The sequence below is a fragment of the Belonocnema kinseyi genome, chromosome 5 (genome assembly GCF_010883055.1).
Source record: "Belonocnema kinseyi isolate 2016_QV_RU_SX_M_011 chromosome 5, B_treatae_v1, whole genome shotgun sequence".
NCBI classification, from domain to species: Eukaryota; Metazoa; Arthropoda; class Insecta; order Hymenoptera; family Cynipidae; genus Belonocnema; species Belonocnema kinseyi.
In genome coordinates this window covers 150,874,823-150,886,283 of record NC_046661.1, presented here as the reverse complement: position 1 = coordinate 150,886,283, position 11,461 = coordinate 150,874,823, and the positions used below count along the sequence as shown (strand labels likewise).

The window sequence follows — 11,461 nt, the reverse complement described above, 5'->3', positions numbered from 1 at the left end:
GAGTTTTCATCCAAAAAAGATTCCAGTTCACTCAGTAACATCAAAAATTGCATTTTTGTAACAAAAAAATAAGTTTCTACGAAAAAAATTGAATTTTCAATCCAAAAAGACGAATTTTTTAACGAGAAAGGATGAATTTTTAACAAAATAGTTCAATTCTCTACCAAATAGTTGTATTTTTATCCAAAAGAGATCAATTTTGTACGAAAACAGATGAATTTGTAATAAAATTTTTTTTTATAAGTGGAACATTTATACAGGAAATATTTCAGTTCATTTTTCAATACCAAAATATAAATTTAAAAAAAAATTAAATTTTCCACGAAGTAGTTAAGTTTTCAAGAAAATAATATAATAGCTTAATTTCTAAGCAAACAGTTGCTTTTTTATAAAAAAAATTTAATTTCTGCTAAAATAGGTAAACTTTAAAATAAAAAAGACGAACTTTAAGAAAAAAGAGTTGAATTTTCAACCGAAAAGTTAACAAAAAGTTCAAGTTTCCATTATTAAAAATAAAAATTCTGAGATTCTCATAAATTCGCAGAGAATTTATTTCTCGGTTATATTCTCGGTAATATTCTTATTCTTGTTACCGTTCTCAAAGTAATATAACCGGCTCAGAACTCTATCGCGACCCAACTCTAGTCTCAACTCTACCTACTGCAAAGACACCAAATTACAAATTCGCGAAAGTGGCGATCTCTCGCGGCCACACGCCACTTAAGACGCACATCTGGCTACAATCCCTTCCTTACCGACCGCGCTAAAATTCATTCCGCTGGCCGAAAACATCGCCGCGATCGGCGCACACGATGTGATGTTACGTTCGCGGTACCAATCGTTTCTGGCAAATTGAATTGACAGTACGAGCGTCAACTTCCGATTAATCTCGCTCCTCGTGAATGTTGAAATCTCCCACCAAAAGTGAGGATTACCTCATTTTATCAGTGCTTCAGTGCTTTCTTTTCTTTTCGATTCTTTCTAGAATGTCAAAACAAGTTCCCACCACCTGCAGTGCTAATCAGTGCCACATGGAATGAGCCTCGGCGGTCCTTCCAAGAGGCGATAAGTTCGCGGTAAACACTTGATCGAAAATAAACCGGGCGCGTCTCGCTCTTATTTTTGGCAATTCTGACACGCACTCTTTCCTCAAATTCTCTTCCTCTTTCTCTTACTCTCCCTCTTACTCTAACTCTCCTCCACGCCAAACCTCCCTTACGTCAATATTCCGAATTCCCCTCACAACCTTCACTCTTCTAGTCCTCGCGAGTCTCTTCTTTCCTACCTCCCAGCTTTTTCCACCCGTCGGATCTTTTTTTTTATACTTTTTATTCATTTTCGAGAACGATTTCTGTCGTGAGTGCTGAAATTGCAAAAAGTCGTATGAGTGTTCAAGTGATTTTCGAGTTTAAGACTTTCACCAAAGTCTAGTGTTTCCGGGTTTTGAGTGCCACGCTGAGGAAAACGTGTTGGATAATTTTAGTTTCGTCATAAGAAGGAAGAGAGGTGAGAGATAAGAATCTTTTCCTTGTTTTTTTTGTTAATATAATTTTTTTTCTTTCGAGCTATTTTGTTAGGTTAGGTTTTTAAACTTTGACGTTTGATGCCTTTCGATTTTTGACTGTTGACAGCTCGAAACGAACCGGTTTCGAGTTCTTTTCTGTTTTGTTTTCCAAATACTTTATTTTAACTAACTAGTAAGGGAAAAGTAATTTTTAATTGAAAATTCAAACAAATTTCGTAAGATTTTTGACGTGTCGAAAAAGAATCTTTTCGAAATTTTAAAGAAATTAAAAAGTATTTGATCAATTTTCGTAAATCTTGCCCAGTTTAAAACATTTTTAATCCCTTCGAAACTTCTAAATTTTTTTAATATCTTCCTAAAACTGACTCGTAGTTTTCATAAAATTTTGACAAATCGGTCAAAAAGATTTCAATTTTTAGAAATGTTTTGAAACACTTTTTAATTTTTTGAAAAAACATTTCAAGATTTAAAATAACAGTTTTTTTTAATTTTCTGTTTTTTATATTTTTTGACAAATCTGTCAAAAAGATTTCCATTTTTAGAAATGTTTTGAAACATTTTTTAATTTTTTGAAAAAACATTTCAAGATTTAAAATAACAGTTTTTTTTTTAATTTTCTGTTTCTGATATTTTTAATGCATTTTTCAAAGTGAAAAATGATTTCCAATTTTCCCAGAAATCTTTATTGTCTTTAAACAATTACAAATTCTTAAAATGCTTTTTTTCGAAATTTTGAAATGCTAAACTTTTTCAAAACTTTTAAATTTTCTAAATATTTGGAATTTCTTATAAAATTAAAAAAATTGCCATAAAGTCTTCGGCACTCTTAGAGGAAAATTTTTAAAAATCGTCCAGATTTTTCCCCCGAAATTTGTAAAAATCTTTTGAAAAATGAAATGTTAAAAAAATTTAATAAATTTTTTATACAAAAAAAATCACTTCGGAGGATTTTTTCTATTAACTTATAACCATTCAATATTCTTAGAAGGCTTCTCATTTTTTCGAAATCTTCAATAATGTGTATTTAATTTTAAATACATATTTAAAAATCTTCTACATATTATTTTTTTAAATAATTCAAATATTTCCCAAAATTATTTAAGAATTCTCCGTAATAAAATTTCCTTAAAATTTTCCGGCTTCTTTTTTGATAATTTTTTTAAAAATCTTTTGGAATTTTTTGAAATTTTTCAAAATATAGTTTTTTAATTAATTTTTTCAAATAAAAAATTATTTCCAATTTTCACAGGAATCTTTATTTATTGCCTTAAAACAATTTAAAATTCTTAAAATGTCTTTTTTCTTTCTCCTAAAGTTAAAACAAGATTGCCATAAGGTCTTCCGCACTCTTTTTTGACAATTTAAAAAAGCTTCCAGATTTTTATTCCGATATTCGTAAAAATCTTTTGAAATTTAAAATTTAAAAAAAAAAGAATTTTTAATTAATTTTTTAGAAGCAAAAAATCATTTTGTAGAATTTTTATTAACTTATAACCTTTCAAAATTCTTAAAAGGCTTCTCATATTTTTCGACATCTTCAAGAATGTACATGTTTTTTAAAATTTATTGAAATCTTTTCAAATTCTTAATTATGTGAAAATCTTTTAAAAATTCTCAAATCTCCTAGATATCTTTTAAAATAATTCAAACTTTCATTTTTCCTAAACTTAAAAAAATTATTCATAATTTTTTAATTGCCTTAAGATCTTTATTTTTTTTTCATTTTTACCAATATCATGAAATATTTTTTAATTTTCTTCAAAAATTAATTTTTCAACATAAAAAATCATTTGAAATTTTTTCAAGATTTTTTTTATTCTCTTGTCAATTTAAAAAATGTTTAAAGTGTTTCTAATATTTTTAGGAAATGTTTGGAGATTTTTTAAAATATTGAAAAACAATTAATATTTGAAAATGAAAGTCCCTTAAAATCTTGCGGCTTTTTTTTGATATTTTTTTAATAGCTTTTTAAATGTTTTGAGATTTTTCTAAATATTTTGCAAAAATTAATTTTTATATAAGAAAAATTATTTTCAATTTTCCCAGAAATCTTTGCTTATTGTCTTGAAACATTTCAGACTTTAAAAATGTTTTTTTTTTTTAGAATCTTAAAAAATTTACATTTTCTTTAAGAAAAAATGAAATCTTTAAATGTTACATTTTTGTAAACTTTTAAATCTTCCAAGTATCTTGTAAAATAATTCAAATTTCTCCTAAAATTAAAAAAAATTCCCCTAAAGTCTTCCACACTCTTTTTTGACAGTTTTTTTAAATATTCCAGAATTTTGTTTTCAGAATTTCTAGAAATCTTTTGAAACTTCCGAAATATCTTTTAATTCTCTTCAAAAATTAATTGTTTATAAAAAAATCATTTGAAATTTTCTCAAGATTTTTTATTTATTCTCTTTTAACCTTTCAAACTTTTCAAAAAGCTTCTAAATTTGTATTCAAATGTTCAAGCATGTACATTTCGTTTAAAATTTATTGAATTATTTTGAAATTTTTAATTATGTTCATATCTTTTTAAAACTTCCAAACCTTCTAGATATCTTTTAAAATAATTTGAAGTTTTCGGGTTTCCTAAAACTGACTCCAATTTTTCTTAAACTTGTAAAAAATTATTAAAAATTGAACAAATTACCTAAAAATCTTCCAGATTTTGTTTGAAATTTATACAAATATTACGAAATATTTAAAAACATTCTTTAAAAATTAAATTGTCAAAATAAAAAATCATTTCTAATCTTCCCAAAATTTAAAAAAGTTTTCAATTCTTTTTTCGTAATTTTCAAGAATCTACAATTTGTTTTGATTGTTTTGTAATCTTTTCAAATTTTTAATTGTTTAAGAAAAAAAATTAACTATTTATTGTCTTGATATCTTCAAAAATGTACATTTTCTTTGAAAAAATTTGAAATCTTAAAATATTACAATTTTTAATCTTCTAAATATCTTCTGAAATAATTCGACTTTCTCCTAAAAATTGCCCGAAACTCTCCCGCACTTTTTATTTATAATTTTTTTTTTGATCTTCCAGATTGTAGTTTTAAAAATTTTTATAAATCTTTTGAAACCTTCTGAGATATTTTAAAATTTTCTTTAAAAATTAATTCTTTTAAAAAAGAAATCATTTCAAATTGTCCCAGGAATTTTTATTTATCCTCTTTTAAGCTCTCAAACTTCTTAAAAGGCTTCTAGATTATTTTGTAATGTTCAAGAATGTACATTTTGTTTAAAATTTATTAACATTTTTTCCAATTTTTAATTATTTTCAAATCTTTTCATAACTTCTAAACCGCCTAGATATCTTCTAAATAATTCCATGATTCCAGATTTTTTTTCCAATTTTTACAAATATTATGAAATATTTTTAACTTTTTAATTATTAAAAAAAAATCAACTTCTAAATCTTCTACGCATTATTTTTTTAAATAACTCGAATTTTTCCTAAAATTGTTCTCCATAATAAATTTTCCTTAAAATATTCCAGCTTCTTTTTTGATATTTTTTGGAATATTTTGGAATGTTTTGAAATTTGAAAATATATATTTTTTAAAATTATTTTCAATTTTCCCAGGAATCTTTATTTATTGTCTTTGAACATTTCAAAATTCTTAAAATGCTTTTTTTCAAAATCTCCAAATGTCAAATTCACTCTTTTTTAATAATTTTTTCAAATGCTTCAGATTTTTTTCGAAATTTTTAAGAATCCTTTGAAAACTTCTGAAATATTTTTTAATTTAACATTGAAAAATATTTTTTTCTAATAAAAAATCATAAAAAATTTTCACATGAACTTATGTTATTGTAACTTCTTAAAATTCTTAAAAAGCTTCTACATTTTTCTACTGACTCACACTTTTTCTAAACTTTTAAAAAATGGCTAATTTTTTTTTCAATTGCCTTAAAATCTTTCATATTTTTTTGCCACACCCACGTTATGAAGTATTAAAAAAATTTTTAATTAATTTTTCAAAATAAAAAATCATTAAAATTTGTCTCAAACTTTTTTTATTCTCTTGTAACCTTTCCAAATTTTTAAAGAGCATCCAATTTTTGTTTCAAAATGTTTTGAGATTTAAAAAAAAATTAATTTTTTTTCCAAATTTTTCCAGGAATCTTTATTTATTCTCTTGAAACCTTTCAAAATTAAAAAAAAAACTTGTTTTTCGAAATCTTCAAACAACTATATTTTTTCTTACATTATTTAATATTGTATATTGTTTGTTGTATTCACAAGATTTTGATGGTAATATTTATTTTTAAAGTTTAATATTTCAGTTTTTGACATTTGGCAGTTCGAGCAAACTGGTTTCCAGTTAAATTTTTGTATTTTGCTCTCGAAATATTTATTTTTATTATACTAGTATCATCAATCGCGCGTGTAATTTTTCGATTTAAGGGGGGAAATAATTTGGAATAAAAATAAAATTTCGAATAACTTGTTTATTTGTTAAAATATTTTGAACACTTAAATTAGAGCGAACAATGAAATATGTATTATCAGTTTGTTTTAAGGGTATACATATAATTTTATCATTATTATAATTTCAATAATTTCAAAAATTTTAAGAATTACCCTATAATCTTCCAGATTTTTTTGCCGGTTTCAGAAATATTTTTAAATTTTCAAAAATCTTCTAAAGTTTTTAAATCTTCCAGGCTTTTTTCCAAATCTTTTGAAACCTTCTGAGATATTTTTAACTTTTCTGTAAAAATTAATATTTTATAACATAAAAAATAATTTTAAATTTTCCCAGAATTTTTTTAATTCTCTTGTAACTTTTCAAAATGATAAGTTTAGGGTTAAATTTCGAAAAAAATATTTAAGAAAAAGTTTGTAGTTTTAAAATATTTTAAATCTTTTTGAAACTCTTAAAATTCCTTAATACCTTTTAAAATATTAGGCAATTTTTCCTAAAATATCGAAAAATCGTTCAAAATTACAAAAATTGCAATAAAAATCTTCGAAATTTCTTTCTGTGTTTTTAAAGGATGACTGAAGAATCGCGAAAACTAAATGTTAGTAATAGAAAATTTCCGAATTGGAAATTTTCCTGACAATTTATGATATTAATGAATTTTTAAATTCCCGAAAATATTGCGAACATTATAGAATTTTGAAATTTGGTTATATTTTTAATTTATTAGAATTTTTCCGAAAATTAAACAAATAACTTAAAATCTTCTATATTTTTTTGTTGAAATTTTAGGAAATCATTTGAAATCTTTTTCAATTTTTTCTTTTTGTTTTCAAGATTTTCAAAAATCTATATTTTGTTTACAGTTTTTCGAAATTTCAAATTATTACTGAATAACTTGAAATTTAATTATTTTAAATATTGAATTCTCACGCTGTCTGCTATCTACTCACCTCAAAAATCGGGAAATATCAAGGAAAAGTCAGGATTTTTTTTAAAGTCCGGAATTTTTTCAGCTATGCTTAAATTTGTTTAAAAAAATGTAATAGTCAATTAAGTAACAATGTTTCTTATTAAAATGTATCTCCATCAAACTCGAATTTATCTTTCTGGTTGTTTTTAAAAATAAAATACTAAAACATTTTGAAAAGTTTGCCAAAAAAGTAAAGAAAATCCATTAGCAGCGAATATTTATATAAAATAAACATTTTATTTACAAAATACGACTTAAGTGACTCCTAAATATTTTTTCCTTAATTCTGCCAAAAATCAGGAGTAGGGGTTTTATTTAAGAAAAAATAAATAAAGAATTTTTAGGACCTCCCTGATACCTATTTTTATTTTCTGATTTTATTTAATTCTCTATATTAAAAAAAATATATATTTGGAAAAGTCTAGAGATGTCTGGAAAAACACTGGAATTTTCAGGGAATTTTTTTCAAGTTTGAATCTATTCTAATTAATTTTTAGTATTTATTAAATATTAATTTTGTTCAATTTTTTTTTTTTTTTAGTTTTGAAGAATTAATCCAGAATTAAATTTAAATATGGTCAGGAATGTAAATAAATATTGCATCACAAACATTTTACGAAGAATATTAAAATCTGTACACGTTGCAAACCTTAACTATATAGGACATAAATATTTTATGCAAACCTCGATAAATTTATTTTTCATTTATCGCACTTCCTGATTGGACTTTGACTTTGATGCAATATTTTTAATTGGCACAGTTACCAAATTGGCAAGACAAATTTGTCGAAAGGTGACTCAATTAACCGTGAATCAAATTGCGCTTTAGATTATCAAACGAAATTTATTCATCGAAAAAAATAAAAGAGAGAAGATATTCTAGTTTCTAGGGTGGTCAATGGGCCGGAAAAACCAGGAAATGACAATGATTTTTTTCTGAAAGCGTTTTTCACATATTTAACAAATCTATCTATTCACTTGAAATATCACCGATTTAAATATAAATTAATAACTGGCAATAACTAATAAATAAGTAAAATAATAAACATGAATTTCAATAATTTAAAAAATATAAATTAATTAATAAATTTTAAAACTGAATTGTAGTATAAATGTAAAAAATTGAACAATAATTGTTTATACAAGACGATTCTGGATCTGTAAAAAATTAAACAATTAGGAAATTTGAATGTTAAAAATTAAATTGTTTCAAATCGTGAGTCTTAGTAGTTGAACAAATTTAAATATGGAATTGAAACCTTATGAACTATTTTTAATTTCTAAACAATGGAAAATGAATAGATTCATAATTAAACAACTTAATTTGTTATCAAATCTGATTCAAACAGTGTTTCAGTCTAAAATATTCAATTTTTAATCCGTTTAATTAAAAAATTCTGAATTGAAAAAAAAATTTGTAAAAATTTACAATTTTTTATTCAAAATAAGAAATTATAAAACGAATACCAAAAGTTTAATTCAAACCCAAATCGTTAAATTTGCAGAGTGCTTAGTTAAATTTGTTAACGTTACAATTTTAATTGTTCCGTTTAAAAAATCTTTAATTTGTAATTGAAAGTTTTAATTTTTGTTTAATTGAACTATTGAATTGAACTATTATTAATTTGAAACAACTTAAAATTAAAATCATTCAATTTAAAAGGGTTTCTAAATAAAAAACGTTTGCATTTCACAATTCTAATTTTTTTAAAGGAAGGAGAGAAGTTTTGGTATTTAATTTTTTTCCGAATTGGAGGACCTTTTTCACACTTTTTTATTTCAAGCGGGAAATTTTTGTGTTTTTAACATTTTTATTGAGTTTTAATTCAGGAAATTTTAGTTTCTATTTTTTTCTAATTAGCAGAGGGGCATTTCATGTTTTCAGAATTTTTATCGACTTAGAAAGGATGAAATTTCATTTCATTTCTGATTGGAAAGGAGGAAATTTGGGTTTACAATATTTTTGTAACAATTGCATTTATTTTTATTTTTTTCATTGATTTTGAAAGAAGTTTTGTTTTTCAATGTTTGTATTTCAATTGGAAGAGTGCCTTTTTTGTATTTGTCATTTGATGGCATTTAATTAAAAAATGTTCAATTGAAAAATGTTTTAAATTTCTATTTTTTACATGTAAATTATTGAGCGTCAAAAATTCAATGGCTTGGTTGAAAATTCGTATTATTAGTTACAAAAATTCAGCTTTTAATAAAAATTGATGCATTTGGTTAAAAAGCCAATCTTTTGCCTACAAAATTAATCTTCTTTGTTTAAAATCACCTTTTTGTTGTAGGATTCAAATTAATTTCTTCAATTGAAAATTTAACTATTCCATTTTTTTTAAATACTTTTTTTTTTAATAGGGATTCAACTTTGTTTAATGAAACAGTTTGAAAATCCTTTTTTTTTATTTTCTTTTTTGAACTGAAAATTTACCTATTTAATTTCGCTCTGTAACTTGGTATTTGTTTAGTTAAAAATTAAACTATTTTTTTTTAAATGTTCCATTTTTGGTTCACATCGATCCTTTTTAGTTAAAAAATCTTCTCTTCCAATTTAAAAGACCATTTTTTCTCAGAAATTCGACTTTTTATCTCGAAAAATTACCTTATATTTTCAAAAATTCTTCTTTTTATGTGGAAATCTAATCTGCCTTGTTAAAAATTCAATTGGTTGAAGAGTCAACCATTTTGTTAAAAATTCTTTTGTTTTCGTTAAATTTAACTGATTAAAATTCATTTATTTTGTTGAAAGTTTAATTATCTTGTTGAAAGTTCAACTATTTCGTTAAAGAGCTAAATTTTTTGTTCGAAAATTTATCTGTTTTTATAAATTTATTTTTATGGTAAAAAGTCATCGTTTTTGGTTGAAAGTGAACTTTTTTGTAAAACATTCAATTTTTTCAGGTTGAAAAATCGTTTGATGCAACCGTTTGGTTAACAATTTTTTTTTTGGTCTGAAAATAAATTGTTTTGAATGCATGTATTTAGTTAAAAACTTTTTTTTTTAATTGAAACACTTGGTTGAATATTCCACTTTTGGATACTTTAATTATTTAATTTCAAAAATTGTTCCTCTTTTACTTGAAAATTTGCATAGATTTGGTTGTAAATACATCTTTTTGGTTGAAAATTATTATTTTTTTAATTCAACTATTTGTTTGAAAATTAATGTTTCAGGTTTAAAAGACATCTGTTTTCTAAATTATTTCACTTTTTAGCTTGAATACTTAACTCTTTTGTTATAAATTCATATTTGGGTTTACAATTTGTCCCTTTTTGTTGAAAATTCAACTACTTTGTTGAAAATGTAAAATACTTTGACTTTGTATCTTAAAAATTTAAAGCAATCCATATAAAATTCAGAACAATATCTACATTCATTTTATTTAAAAGAATATATCCCCTAGCTGTTTTGAGAGCTAAAATTCATCTTTTTTGTTGTTTTTAAAAATGCAAATATTTGCATAAAAATTCCACTATTTTATTGAAACCTAATCTCTTTTGATCGAAATTTGAACTATTTGGTTGTGAATGCAAGTAAAAATTAAAACAATACATTCCCCTATTTTTTTGAAAAATCACAGTATTTCCTCTAGGTGTTTTGAGACATTTTTGTGTTAAAAATTTCACAATCTTATTGAAACATCATCTCTTTTAATTGAAATTTCAACTATTTGCTGTGAATATAAGTTTTTTGTTAAAAATTAAAAGAATGTATTCCCCTATTTTTTGAAAAATCACAATATTTCCCTTAGCTGTTTCAAGACCTTTTTGTGTTTAAAAATTCCACTACTATTTAGATAAAAATTCCACTATCTTATTGAAACTTGATCTCTTTTGATTAAAATTTCAAATTGTTGATTGTGAATGCAAGTAAAAATTCAAAGAGCATATCCCCCTATTTTTTAAATCTTAATATTTCCCCTAGCTGTTCGTGTTAAAAATTAAACCACTATTTGTTTAAAAGTTTCACTTTTTTATTGACTCTTCATCTCTTGATTAAAATTCAAACATTTTGATTGTGAATGCAAGTAAAAATTTAAAGACTATATGCCCCTATTTTTTTCTAAATCACAATATTTCCCCTAGCTGTACTGAGACCTTTTGTTTTGAAAGTTCAACTACTACTTGTATAAAAATTTCACTATTTTATTGAAACTTCATCTCTTCTGATTGAAATTTTAATTATTTGTTTGTGAATGCAAGTAAAAATGAAAAGAATATATCCCCCTATTTTTTTTTAAAATCACAATATTTCCCCTACCTGTTTTGAGACCTTTTTGTGTTGAAAATTCAACTGGTTCATTAAAACTTCATCTCTTTTGAATGATAATTAAACTATTTGGTTCTGAATGCAAGTAAGAATTAAAAGAGTGTATTCCCCTATTTTTTTTTAAATCTTAATATTTCCCTTAGCTGTTTTAAGACCTTTTTGTGTTGAAAATTCAACTGTTTCATTAAAACTTTATCGATTTTGAATGAGATTTGAACTATTTGGCTGTGAATGCAAGTAGACAATTAAAAGAATGTATTCCCCTATTT

The 11,461-nt window shown here is 23.9% G+C and overlaps 1 protein-coding gene across 1 annotated transcript in view; it reads left to right on the top strand.

The window, feature by feature from the left end:
* The first annotated feature begins 828 nt into the window (after positions 1 to 828).
* LOC117172704 (E3 ubiquitin-protein ligase AMFR-like) overlaps positions 829 to 11,461 on the top strand; it is a 132,138-nt gene continuing 121,505 nt past the window's right edge. The window contains exon 1 of the mRNA XM_033360865.1: positions 829 to 1,506. The gene's annotated coding sequence lies outside the window, so the exon portion shown is untranslated. The remainder of the gene's footprint in view (positions 1,507 to 11,461) is intronic.